The sequence below is a fragment of the Macrosteles quadrilineatus genome, unplaced genomic scaffold (assembly GCF_028750875.1).
Source record: "Macrosteles quadrilineatus isolate MER2022 unplaced genomic scaffold, UCM_ALF_1.0 Scaffold_1__1_contigs__length_201487025, whole genome shotgun sequence".
NCBI classification, from domain to species: Eukaryota; Metazoa; Arthropoda; class Insecta; order Hemiptera; family Cicadellidae; genus Macrosteles; species Macrosteles quadrilineatus.
Window position 1 is genome coordinate 88,074,705 of NW_026542594.1, and position 14,769 is coordinate 88,089,473.

Below are 14,769 nucleotides of genomic sequence, written 5' to 3' on the forward strand. Positions count from 1 at the left end.
AGTGCCAACGTCGTACTCAACTATACATCTGTGCGGGTTCACGATGACCTTCTAAAGGTATTAGATTATTTACTCGGAGATAACACGTGTCATGGATCTTTAAATTGTAGATACCCTGTGTGATCCTCTGATCTAAATGAGCTTCAGAGCTGACCATGGCAAAGGTGAAATTGAATTGACGAATTTTAGATCTAAGCCTCGCAGCCCTGTTTTCAGATTGGGAGTTTCCAATAACTTCCTGAAAGTATAGTGAATTCCGCAGATGAGGTAAACGGGCCTTTCATTTATGGTAACAATGAGTGAAAATTGAACTACTTCGGTCTTTCCTTTGCTTAAAATGTAAGCCACCACAATGTAAACATTTAACGTTCATTTGTCTGAGGAGATGTATCCATGATGTATCACCACGATGGTACTGCCACCCTGTATCCTTCAAATGTTCCATTGGTAGGTTGATGCAAGCGGTAACGTCCGCGTCCCCTCCAGCCACTCACAGTTCTTCATCTTACCGGTGGCTTAATTTTAAATTGAGATAAAAATACGTAAGTTAACCAAACAACAGAAAACACTACAACGGAATTTTGATATACATTGTAAATTACGTGATACGGTAATGCAACGGGTAGGTAACTGCACTAAGAATAATCACTTTCAAACATTCAATTGTTCATCACACCGAACTGTAACCAAAACTACATGGTAATTCAGTAAAATAAGAAGAAAGTTAAATTAATTCAAATATTACGAACAATGTGTTATCAAGTTTTGCTAGGAAACTATTTTATGAACCAGACTTATTTAACAGACGTTTAAACGAAAATATCTATTCCGGCTTTGCTCTGGAAGTTTTAAGTCCTGCAGTCTGTGGTTAACCTTAAAAACTATTTCAAACTACGTCCATATGTTATTTGTAAACAAAGGGTAATGAGTTTGATCTAATGTCAACAGATAGCGCCTCCTTCCAAACTTTAGTCCTTAAGTGGTGCCCTTTCTTAATATTCTGAGACGTATTTGCACATCTGCGTGAAAATGCCTTTAATTTGACACCTCAAACGTTAAAATCCGTCAAACCGTTATTGAGTTATGACTGTGAGAAGAAACCTACTTGCGTATTAATATATAGATTCCATGTTTTAAGAAAGTAAGCGGGCAGCTGATTTTGCGGCCCTAGGGATGTAAAAACCTGCTCGGTCCCCAAAGGAAGATGACAGCTGGCATGGCCAGCAAAACGTAACTTTTAGCCACCAATTAACGTATGTAAAACAGCTAAAAACATCATAGTGTGGTGAAAAATTATTAACACATGTTTCGTATGATTAGATTATCATGCATACTGGTAAACCAAATAATTATTGCCATCTATAAAAATTAATGGTTTTTCTTTTCCGAGTCGGGTTAGCTCTTCCGTATGGCGCCCGTATTGCGCCAGAGAGTCCGGGTAGGAGGCCCGTACTGCGCCAGCACCTAAATCTACCCCACAAAATCAGACCTGTACTGCGCCAGAGCGGCTTTTTCTTTGTAATAATAGTTCTGAGAGAAACTGTCCTATTAATGAGTCTCATAGTTCATTCAGTGTGATATAAACACTCTGTGACTTATACAATCATTATAAACTGTATTTTGTCTTAAGACTTATTACAACAATACTCAATCTACTTTATGAAATCAAAACTCGAGTAACAATGCTGATCCAAATATTAATTTCTGCTTTTGTTATTGGTATAAACAATTCATTCTTAGAAGTAAAATTAAATGTTGGGCGAGCAACTGTTTTCTATTGTAGAGAACTATTTCATCTCCCTCAGCTTTTCCCCTGTGGCCAAACCCGGGTAAAGCAACTATTATCAATAACTACCGTCGCAGATCATACGTCATACTATAATATCACATTAAGTAATGAGGAATAGGAGGCTGGGGTGTGTTTCAACGTCATAACACTACCATACACAACTAGACTGTGTCCTGCAACAACATTAAGATTATGAGATCATACTGAGTAGTGTGTAGTGGGAGGCTGCGAGACGTTGCGACGCGAGACCGCAGGAATTGTCCGGTGAATATCAATTACGTGACCCATTTACATCGCAGTGTCCTACCACTACTCTACACAACTTGACTGTGTCCTGCAACAACGTTAGGATATGAGATCATACTGAGTAGTGTGTAGTGGGAGGCTGCGAGACGTTGCGACGCAATGCCGCAGTAATTGTCCGGTGAATATCAATTACGTGACCCATTTACATCGCAGTGTCCTACCACTACTCTACACAACTTGACTGTGTCCTGCAACAACGTTAGGATATGAGATCATACTGAGTAGTGTGTAGTGGGAGGCTGCGAGACGTTGCGACGCAATGCCGCAGTAATTGTCCGGTGAATATCAATTACGTGACCCATTTACATTGCAGTGTCCTACCACTACTCTACACAACTTGACTGTGTCCTGCAACAACGTTAGGTTATGAGATCATACTGAGTAGTGTCATTAGCTTTATATCCGTAGTTATATCTGTAGTGTGTAGTGGGAGGCTGCGAGACGTTGCGACGCAATGCCGCAGTAATTGTCCGGTGAATATCAATTACGTGACCCATTTACATCGCAGTGTCCTACCACTACTCTACACAACTTGACTGTGTCCTGCAACAACGTTAGGATATGAGATGATACTGAGTAGTGTGTAGTGGGAGGCTGCGAGACGTTGCGACGCAATGCCGCAGTAATTGTCCGGTGAATATCAATTACGTGACCCATTTACATTGCAGTGTCCTACCACTACTCTACACAACTTGACTGTGTCCTGCAACAACGTTAGGTTATGAGATCATACTGAGTAGTGTCATTAGCTTTATATCCGTAGTTATATCTGTAGTGTGTAGTGGGAGGCTGCGAGACGTTGCGACGCAATGCCGCAGTAATTGTCCGGTGAATATCAATTACGTGACCCATTTACATTGCAGTGTCCTACCACTACTCTACACAACTTGACTGTGTCCTGCAACAACGTTAGGATATGAGATCATACTGAGTAGTGTCATTAGCTTTATATCCGTAGTTATATCTGTAGTGTGTAGTGGGAGGCTGTGGGACATTGTGATGCAAGGCCGCAGTAATTGTCCGGTGAATATCAATTACGTGACCTATTTACATTGCAGTGTCCTACCACTACTCTACACAACTTGACTGTGACCTGCAACAACGTTAGGATATGAGATCATACTGAGTAGTGTCATTAGCTTTATATCCGTAGTTATATCTGTAGTGTGTAGTGGGAGGCTGCGAGACGTTGCGACGCAATGCCGCAGTAATTGTCCGGTGAATATCAATAACGTGACCCATTTACATTGCAGTGTCCTACCACTACTCTACACAACTTGACTGTGTCCTACAACGACGGTAGAATATGAGATCATACTGAGTAGTGTCATTAGCTTTATATCCGTAGTTATATCTGTAGTGTGTAGGGGGAGGCTGCGAGACGTTGCGACGCAATGCCGCAGTAATTGTCCGGTGAATATCAATTACGTGACCCATTTACATTGCAGTGTCCTACCACTACTCTACACAACTTGACTGTGTCCTGCAACAACGTTAGGATATGAGATCATACTGAGTAGTGTCATTAGCTTTATATCCGTAGTTATATCTGTAGTGTGTAGTGGGAGGCTGCGAGACGTTGCGACGCAATGCCGCAGTAATTGTCCGGTGAATATCAATTACGTGACCCATTTACATTGCAGTGTCCTACCACTACTCTACACAACTTGACTGTGTCCTGCAACAACGTTAGGATATGAGATCATACTGAGTAGTGTCATTAGCTTTATATCCGTAGTTATATCTGTAGTGTGTAGTGGGAGGCTGTGGGACATTGTGATGCAAGGCCACAGTAATTGTCCGGCGAATATCAATTACGTGACCCATTTGCATTACATTACAGTGTCCTACCACTACTCTACACAACTTGACTGTGTCCTACAACGACGGTAGAATATGAGATCATACTGAGTAGTGTATAGCGGGAGGCTGTGGGTCATTGCGACGCAAGGCCGCAGTAATTGTCCGGTGAATATCAATTACGTGACCCATTTACATTACATTGCAGTGTCCTACCACTACTCTACACAACTTGACTGTGTCCTACAACGACGGTAGAATATGAGATCATACTGAGTAGTGTATAGCGGGAGGCTGTGGGTCATTGCGACGCGAGGCCGCAGTAATTGTCCGGTGAATATCAATTACGTGACCCATTTACGTTACATTGCAGTGTCCTACCACTACTCTACACAACTTGACTGTGTCCTACAACGACGGTAGAATATGAGATCATACTGAGTAGTGTATAGCGGGAGGCTGTGGGTCATTGCGACGCAAGGCCGCAGTAATTGTCCGGTGAATATCAATTACGTGACCCATTTACATTACATTGCAGTGTCCTACCACTACTCTACAAAACTTGACTGTGTCCTACAATGACATTAGAATATGAGATCATACTGAGTAGTATGTAGTGGGAGGCTGTGTGGACATTGCGACGCGAGGCCGCAGTAATTGTCCGGTGAATATCACAATTATTCTCCTGTGATTTATCAATTACGCGAGCCATTTACATTGGGGTGGTGTCATATCGTTGCCCAATTAATTGCTGATTATTGAAGACACTGGGCGAGGATTATATGTTGGGGGAGTCGTTTTATAAATAGGTACTAAATAAATAAAACATTGCCTAATAAAAACATTTTTTAGCAAAATAAACCAATAATTTTAGTTATCGACCACAATGTTTGTCCATTCTCCGCCTAATGTATTTTTGGGATCACATAACGTGCACTAGCAGCTCTATTCGCAATGTCGAATTAAGCTGGTTATAGAGTACTTCACGGACTGTTTTTTTTTCTATTTTATGTTGGATTCAAAACGTTCGCGAGAGTTGCTGCCTGGGGAGGCCGCAGTAATCCCGCGTTTATTACTACTATTGGCGCCATACTATCGATCCGTCTCAACGTCGCCCAAGTCAGATAGCTTATGTGCACGCATTAGCTGAAAATACCGCTACAATCAGTCGGTAGCCTACTAGCATAATGCCTGTCATCGTTGAAATGATTATTCGATTATTTGGAAAATGCATTATTTTTTCTACATTTATTACTTAGCACCAAGTTAGTGTCAATAACATGTAATTGAATGACTTTTAAAGTAGAAAACATTTCGTATTCACTTAGAAAATAAACGATAGTAAAGTCTTTAAATGGGGCTAAGTATGCCTAATATTAATACACAGGCATCACAAATATTTGATAAAATAGTTGTTAAACCCTGTAATCATGATTGAATACACTCCTACATCACAACCACAACACACAACACTGAACTGAGAACGAGAACTGACTGAGTTCTTTAATTCCTCCACCATCGGTAGTCCAGGAGCTGAGGGGGTTTGAGCATGCATGAAAGTAGTACGCAATGTTATTGCTGATTATTGTAATATGGACTGTGGTGATCAAAATTACGTATGTCGCCTATTTCAAAAGTGGTCGATAAGGTGGGGGGGAGGGGGCAAACATGGTGGTTTGCGCTATGCGTTAAAACGCTGATAGTTCGAAAACGGTAAAAGATAGAACATCGGTTAAAACGTCGTTGGAATTCTAAAAATGTGGACAACAATAATGGTTATTGGGTCCGAGGTCGTATCTCTATAAATAAACAAGTTATTGTATAAAATATGTAAAAATGGACTTTTCGTGTAGTTTTTTAACCGAAAGTAGAATTAATTTGTGAGTGTCGCAAAGAAGTAATATCAAATATCTTTGCTGATAGTTGTAATATGGACTGTGGTGATAAAAATTACGCATGTCGCCTACTTTTCAGGTGGTCGAGAACTTGGGGGGAGCGGGGCAAAGATGGCGGAACGCGCTATGCATCGAGACGACTGTAGCTCGAGAACGGTACGAGATAGGACATCGGTTAAAACGTAGTTTTAATCCAAAAAATATTACCAATAGAAAAGGTCGTTGGGTAAAAAGTTGTATCTTAACTAATAAAAAAGTTATAACAATAATAAGTTTAACAAAATCTACATCGTACAGCTATTTTTTTCGAAAATCGTATGGATTGTTGATAAATAATAGTGTAATTCCTTAATTACTTAGCTATATATTAACTAGATGCATTTTCTTAATAGAAAAAAAAATATTATTACGAATACATTTGGTTTAAAATGTAAAACACGGCCTCCAAACGCCTTGGGGTTCGTCCGATAGGTTGCGTCATAATTGCTGCGCAGTGCTGCTGATATCGGCACAACTGTTAATAAGAACTGAATAACTGGCATAGCTGAATAAGAATCTGTTACATAATCATATTATAATAACCTACAACTTTATAATAATTAAAATTGGATTTGTAGTGGTAGTCTGTATTATGCATTTGATTGCGGCGAAACCCCAAGTATTATAGGCTATGTAGTTTGGAGGCCGTGTTTTACATTTTAAACCAAATGTATTCGTAATAATATTTTTTTTCTTATAAAAAAAATGCATCTAGTTAATATATAGCCGAGTAATTAAGGAATTGCACTATTATTTATCAACAATCCATACGATTTTCGAAAAAATAGCTGTACGATGTAGATTTTGTTAAACTTATTATTGTTATAACTTTTTTATTAGTTAAGATACAACTTTTTACCCAACGACCTTTTCTATTGGTAATATTTTTTGGATTAAAACTACGTTTTAACCGATGTCCTATCTCGTACCGTTCTCGAGCTACAGTCGTCTCGATGCATAGCGCGTTCCGCCATGTTTGCCCCCCTCCCCCCAAGTTATCGACCACCTGAAAAGTAGGCGACATGCGTATTTTTTATCACCACAGTCCATATTACAACTATCAGCAAAGATATTTGATATTACTTCTTTGCGACACTCACAAATTAATTCTACTTTCGGTTAAAAAACTACACGAAAAGTCCATTTTTACATATTTTATACAATAACTTGTTTATTTATAGAGATACGACCTCGGACCCAATAACCATTATTGTTGTCCACATTTTTAGAATTCCAACGACGTTTTAACCGATGTTCTATCTTTTACCGTTTTCGAACTATCAGCGTTTTAACGCATAGCGCAAACCACCATGTTTGCCCCCTCCCCCCCACCTTATCGACCACTTTTGAAATAGGCGACATACGTAATTTTGATCACCACAGTCCATATTACAATAATCAGCAATAACATTGCGTACTACTTTCATGCATGCTTAAACCCCCTCAGCTCCTGGACTACGGAGTGCGTATTAAATTAAATTATTTCTACGATATTTTCTGTTATAGGCGTGTTTAAATTAGGGGTCCCAACTAATGTCTCCGGTTGGGAATATAAGTGGATCTGACGAATCTAGAACGGATACGTTAACATCATTAGTTTTTTTTTTTCAAGAAAGATTTATTTGGCCAGATGGTGCTCTGTTTTCAGCTTTAAAAATAGCTGCAACATCTATACAGGTAGCATTATTGCAGCGAGAGAAGTCACTTCTTTTGTCTCTTATTATGTACATACAAATTTCTGCCATAGTTTTGAAAGATTTGGGCAAATGGGTTGGCATTGTGATTATATTTCCCGCATATTTTCTCATTGCATTTATTGTTTTGAATTAAGTTTCATTCACCGTTGGTTCCTGTGCCAACGTCGTACTTATACATCTGTGCGTATTCAGGATCATGACCTTCCTTGAGGAAATATAAGACCTACTCGGGCCGTACTCCCAATCTAAAAACAGGGCTGTGAGACTTAATTACAGCAATTATTTGAATACAATTCGTATTTTCAAGATGAGCTCGTTCGCATGGCTCAATGACGTCCTGGTTAAAGTTCGTTCGCTACGCTCATTCACCTTTGGGTTGGAGCTCGTTCGCTACGCTAACTCGCCTCCAGGTTGAAGTTCGTTTGCTACGCTCACTCACCTTTTATCCCCAGTGAGTTACACATGTGCCTGTATAGTTTAGATAAAATACAAAATACAACGTTAGAACTGGTAATCTTTTACGTGGTTAAGGTGTGGATAACGTGATTGTCAGTCAAGTGGTTATTTACAAGACTAGGTACCCTACAGTCAACAAAGTTGGCTCTACTCAAATTATTGTTATCGCCGGTCCGTCTGTCACTCCCACGATCTTATCTGACTGTCTACTGATAACGACCTTCGTAAACCCGGGATATTCCCGATATAAACTGCTGTCCCTCGGTAACCACACCAAACCAAATATTTCCTTACACATTTATTAATCTTACATTTCATTTGTCTTTAGCGTGAAAATCTACAGGTATTAAAATAGGTACCTAGTAATAGTAGTAATATTGTGAGAAAAATTATGGTAGGATATCCAGTCATCGAAGAGATGTAGAAATAGGTGTTGGTCTATGAATAGCTCAGGTATGTTGTTGTGGTGACTTAAATGTGGCTGTGACGTTCGTCACTGTTGACTGTTTTGCTGCGGCACATAGGCAACAGCGACAGGTCGAAGGGCGTGGTAGGATATCAAGTCATTGAGGAGATCTAAAAATAGGTGTTGATCTATGAATAGCTGGGGTATGTTGTGGTAACTTACATGTGGCTGTGACGTTCGTCACTGTTGACTGTTTTGCTGCGGCACATAGGCAACAGCGACAGGTCGAAGGGCGTGGTAGGATATCAAGTCATTGAGGAGATCTAAAAATAGGTGTTGATCTATGAATAGCTGGGGTATGTTGTGGTAACTTACATGTGGCTGTGACGTTTGTCACTGTTGCTATTACTTATAAATTACACATTAAAGTAAAAGGCAAAATTGACTTCACACCTCCTTTCACATTTTGGCAATATGTTTTATACGTATATATCTCCTCCATTTGATCCTACCTGTTTAAAAGAATAGCTCAACGGCGGAAGTTTTACAAAACATCAATCAGATGACTATACATTAAGCTACAAATTAGTGGGGGGACTTGCCATCGAACCGCCTAAATGAACGTACTATAGGAAACAGATTTATGTCCTAATTATTAATTTAGGACTTATGACTTTGGATACATGATTGGTTTTCAACTCTACCAAAACCCAGGGCTAGATATCTCTGACCAAAACCCCTTTCTGAATATAAATAATGCCTAAATTTTGGGGACCTGAAACCTAAAATAATGAAAGAATAATAGTCTATTTTCTTTCAGTTCCTCACTTAGTTCTGTGCTAATCCCTTGTAGTGTATGATGATCGAGGATTTACTTTGACGATTTCAGTAATTGGCCTAGTTACTTATCAGTTTAGGAAAATCCACTAAAGTCTCTAGTTTTGGTGCGAACAACGCACAAGGTCCTCCTAATCCTCAGTATCCGCCAATCAACGTCCCCTTTAACTCCGCTCATGACCCCGGCTACACAGAATTTTTTCACAGTCGCCATAACCACAGACAATGGAATAAACCATTAAAGTATTATATTTTCTGTGCTATAACTATCGACACATGTTGCCGTGATCGTCAGAAATCGTTACGGATGTTGCCAAGATCGCAGTAAATCATAACGGATTTTGTCGCAATCGCCGGAAATCACCACGCATGTTTCCGCGATCGCCGGTAATAATCATGGGTAATGCCATGATCGTAGGAAATAATCACGGATGTTGCCGCGGTCGTGATAAATCATTACATGTTGCTGGGACTACTAAAAACCATCAAGGATGTTGTCACGATTGCCAGAAATCATTACGCATGTTGCCGTGATTTAAATCATCATGGATGTTGCTGCGATCGTGGTAAATCCTTACAACTTTCGCCGAAAAGCAAGATCGTCAATTTGCTGGGATCGCAAACACGTAATTCGCAGAAGTATTTTGAAAATTAACTTGCAGGCTTAAATAAACAAGAATTTTTTGCCAATTTATGCTTCAAGTTTTCCCTTGAAATTTTAAATTTTGAATATGGAAAATGTGGAATAGTTTTTGAGTTTATTTTGATCGAACGCCTGACACCCTGCATGAACAATAATTTCTATATTGTAATAAAATAGGTAACTTACATACTTAAAGCAGTTGAACAATCTATTATAAAAGAAATTCATACATTTTTGTATTTTATTATGTAAAATAAAATATATTGATATTTAATGAAATTGAAAGTTTGACAACCCTGGTTAAAGTATCTTGTTTTGAAGTGAAAACGTGGGGGGAACATCTTATTTTTACAGTTTTGACTCTAACTGATTTTACTTGAAAACCTCTTGAATACAAGATAATTCAATCCCGCACTAAATGATTTTGTGTGTGTTGGTTCAAGCGTGCTCGAAACTCTTTACCTGGCTTAAAACTAGTGAATAAAACCGTTTGAACTGTGGCTCTGATAATCAGATTTGGCTTTATTCCCTACGATTGCAGGATTACTAGATAACATCCTAACCAATAACCAATGTTACTTCACAACATCATCATCTCAATACAGAGTTTAACGGCGTGAATGAAGATGAATGCTGTGCTATAACCGTGTAGGCTCACTCCGTTGTTCCCACCGCCACCTCCCACAGGCCTCCGTGAACCGTCAACAACACACGACGGTGACGACGTATGGTGTTGTGTGGCTAATGCATAATGACAGGCCGCGAGTACTAAAACAATACACGGGTGACAGCTGCTATTCCACCTGCCCTTGCCCTTGCATTTGGAGGGACAAAGAAACCCCCTTCCCCCATATATTATATTATGCATTTGTGATGTACAAATAGATTTTTCCCATTTTTGACTCTCAAAGAGTAAGATCCCGCATTTTCCCGAGAACTTTTTTTAAAGCTTAAATACTATTGTACTATTAAATATTATATATATTTACTTTGTTGTACAGGGAATGGTTACAGAGAAAATGCCAAAACACTGTAAATTTAAAATGTCCATGTTATTTTAAAGGCTTGTAAACTGTTGGAGTTAGCTAGTTATAGATTTATTTTTATAAAATTTGGCACATTTTTTCAAACCAAACTATTAACATTTTGCTAAAACACCTTCATAACATTCCTTGTAGCAGCAAACCTAAGTACTGTACTCATTTTTTAAGCGAATGATGTTTAAATACTGTATGGTGTTTTAGCGAAAATCCGATAAGTCAAATGGAAATTCGCTTAGTCAGCTGGTTGGCTGCGGCGGGGTATTTAAAATTTCCTTTCATCATTCGATCATCCCATCAGCGATTGACTAATTATACCACTAACATCTCACATAACATACCACGATAAGTGATAAGGGCACAGTAACACAAATAGAGAAGGAAGACGGACAAGGGTCCTGACTATCAATTAGTTAACCGCTGGTCCGTGCCGGCCACGCCCCACTGTAGAGAACAGTCCGTCGAAATACCTCAATATCACGGTTTTATACCTATAATATATAGTAATGCATGTTGTATATCACATTTTTATTACAGAAAAGATTTATATTATTAAACAATTACACATAACTAACGTTGTGCACTGAACACGTACGCGTGGGGGGGGGGCCTTGAGGGCCTTCACCACCCCAATTTTTTGTCTATATGTTGTTAAATTACATGTAATCTAAAAGTAAAAGTATTTGATGTTATTTCTTTCAGTCTTCGTTATTATTAAGTATACTTAACATGGAATATGCTCAATTTAAGTTTACTTATGGGGCGGACCAGACACCCTCTATCAACTTAGCCTCCCCAAACCAAATCCTGGGCACGTGACTGGCACTGAAGATCCATTTCCATTTAACTGTTAAAACTTCTTTTATCATAGTGTAATGTCTTTTTGTGAGGAAAATGGTCTTATTTCCGCAGTTGAAAAGATACAAATTCCGTATTCCAAACCACTTAATAGCCATGAGAGCATTCCACGTTCCTTTGTTGATGGTAACTAAAATAGGCCTAGTCATCTGTGTATTTTTGTAAACACGACTTTACGTTGATCGAGAAATAAATATGTATCCCAAAAACATTTACGTCGAACTGTTCTGGGTTGTCTGCTATTGGTTGGTAGGTTGTGGTTGAGGTTGCGAGCTTTCTCAATCTCCCCGAGGCTGAGGGGGGTTGCGCAACGATGATGTCATCTCTCAGAGATATACCTGCTCGCCGCCGCCGCCGCCGCGGCGCGTTGCAACTGCACAGTACTGTAACCTGTACTACATTGTACAGACACTTCTACACGTCAACTCTATATACTGTACTGCAATGTACTGGTGTAACTGCACACATACTCCAAACAGCAGCCAGTTAACAAACGAGGCGAGTTTAAACGAAAATATTTGTTAAATAGAAAAAGGCTTTTTCCAAAACTAAGAATAAAACAGAACTCTGAATTTACAGAAGCTGATTGGACTTGACGTTGCCGATAAAATACACAATTTGTACTCATAGAACTTGTTCGCAATAAATTCGCCTTACTGACATAACCTACGTTTTGCTGCGACTACAGTACATGAGCTAGCCTTACAAACTGCGAGTTAGTTTTATGTTTTACCGAAGAGAACATTGTTACTTCTGTGGGTAGGTTTGCAAATTTTACGTCGCTAACCGATTTCTCGTCACCACTTTTTTTTCAAGACAATTTGACAGTATATCAGTAGTGTAGGGCCTAAACTAAAACACGTAGGCAATACGAAGGTCTTCACTCTCGGCTTCATTGAGGGTTGAAGCTCGACTTGTATTGCTGGACCGTCACACAAGTTGTCAGCTTCCACACTAATCCCAACATATTTAGTCATCATTCTTATCGATGTACATCAACCATAACATATTGTCAAACAACTTCTTAAGATTCTCTCTCGTCGTCTAAGGAGATGTACTGGTGGCTGTACTACAGTTAGTTGTATCAATGACAAGCTCATTACAAACATAAGTCCACTGCTCTGTCCAGGTCAATGCCCGTGTCTACCGTCATGGTCATGATGAAGATAGAAGGGCGGCGATTCAAGTAGCTCCAACTACGGGTTGTTGGTTGAGGATATGTATACAGTAACAGTACCAGTGATGTATCATCATTGTGACTCTCTACGTTTCAACGCCTCGTGTCGCATGTCTCTCTGCGCCAGTGAATTATTACTGTTCTGTCCACCGCATCGGTTGAATAAAACTTTTATATTTATTTAAGTGATGTAATGGTTTATTACATACGTAGCAATTAATACAAAAAAATGGCAAAACTATTAATTTGTGGAAAGAATCATAATTTTCAAAACCTAAATAATATAGGCTATAGTAATCGAAAATGTTTTAGGACGTTTTACTATTGTAGACTATATTCGACATATTCTGTAATGACCGATAAGCATCTGTTTGTTAGATGTGGTATTTATTTTAACAACAGTTCGTTTTCGCCATAATTTGCCGGTAGAGTTGCTGAGAGCGCGTGGCTCGGCGGACGTCTGACCGGTTTGTATCAGACTCGCCATATACGGTTGGGGGGGGGGGGGGGGGCACGCAGTCCCGGTCCGCCGAGGCACTTCTTATCAGACCAGTCATTGTGACCCTTGATAACACCTAACACCAAGCCTGAGTCAACACATCGAGCTCTTCTCCCTTGTGTACGTGATAATAAACCAAGCCAACCTCTTTCTCACCTACATTGATGACCTAATGCAATTTATTCAGTTTTTATTGTGTTAGCTTAATATTTTATAATAATAAATTATGTTATTTTTGTGTTAAATATATTATTTAATCGACATTTCCTTTTTCTCAAACATTATTATACTGTAGTCTGTTTGCTCAGTGGGTGTGGCTGGAGATCGGAGGCTGTGAGAGGTGACTTACGCACGCACCCCTGAACGCACGAGTCTGAAACGATAACGTGAGTGTTAGGTCCTTCCTGGAAATAGGGACACCTAGACAGCGGCGCTGTTAGAACAGGAGTACGCGCTGGAAAAGCACGACACCTCTGAAATCCCTGTCCCCCTTCACTTTAGAAATATAACATGCACCTGTTGTATGATGCTTCAAAATCGCAATTCGTATCATGTTTGATTGACAATTAAATTATTTGAGATACTGATTTTTTTAATTCCATGAAAGATGAGCCTAAACACGAAATAATTACGAGAACAAATAGGCGTTTGGTAGAATTTTAATCATTATTTTGAACTGAAGTCAAAAGCATCAATTGATTTGATAGCAAAGTTGAAATAATATTGACTGTCAAATTTATGTGAGTCCGTGGTGTATCACGTGGCAGGTCAATAGGTCCTAATCCTTTCGTCTATGTTTTGACTATTAATACAACTAGACATTCCATCCCCATGTTAAAGTTGTCCCCAGTTTTTTTTTTTTTTTTTTTTTTTTTTTTTTACCAAAATCTTAGTAGTTGATGTGAGCCACTGATAGATTGCACCGATCAAAATCACTTATTTCTGTCAAATACACAGACTTACTAATGGAATGACTTAGCTATAGCAACTCTTATGACCCATCCACTTTTTAGCAGCAACAAAAAATGAGGTAGAAAATATAATTTTAGACCCTAGCGCATTCTGTTAGTGGCTTACATAACTATGATTTTTTTAAATAAAAAATTTGCGAACGTGTTTTCATAGATGGAATGTTTATTTCAGTATCCAATAGTCAATGGTCTATGTGTGTGAGTAGGGTCGCACTAGCTGAGCAAACAAGACTATAGTACACTAATGGTCTATGTGTGTGAGTAGGGTCGTGGACTAGCTGAGAAAATAATACTATAGTACACTAATGGTCTATGTGTGTGAGTAGGGTCGCAGTAGCTGAGCAAATAATACTATA

At 39.1% G+C, this 14,769-nt stretch overlaps 1 protein-coding gene across 8 annotated transcripts in view; it reads left to right on the plus strand.

Annotated features, from left to right (window-relative positions):
• The window catches only part of LOC128984169 (protein hu-li tai shao), a 156,049-nt gene that overhangs the window by 78,639 nt on the left and 62,641 nt on the right, over positions 1 to 14,769 (plus strand). The gene's annotated exons all lie outside the window — the stretch shown is intronic.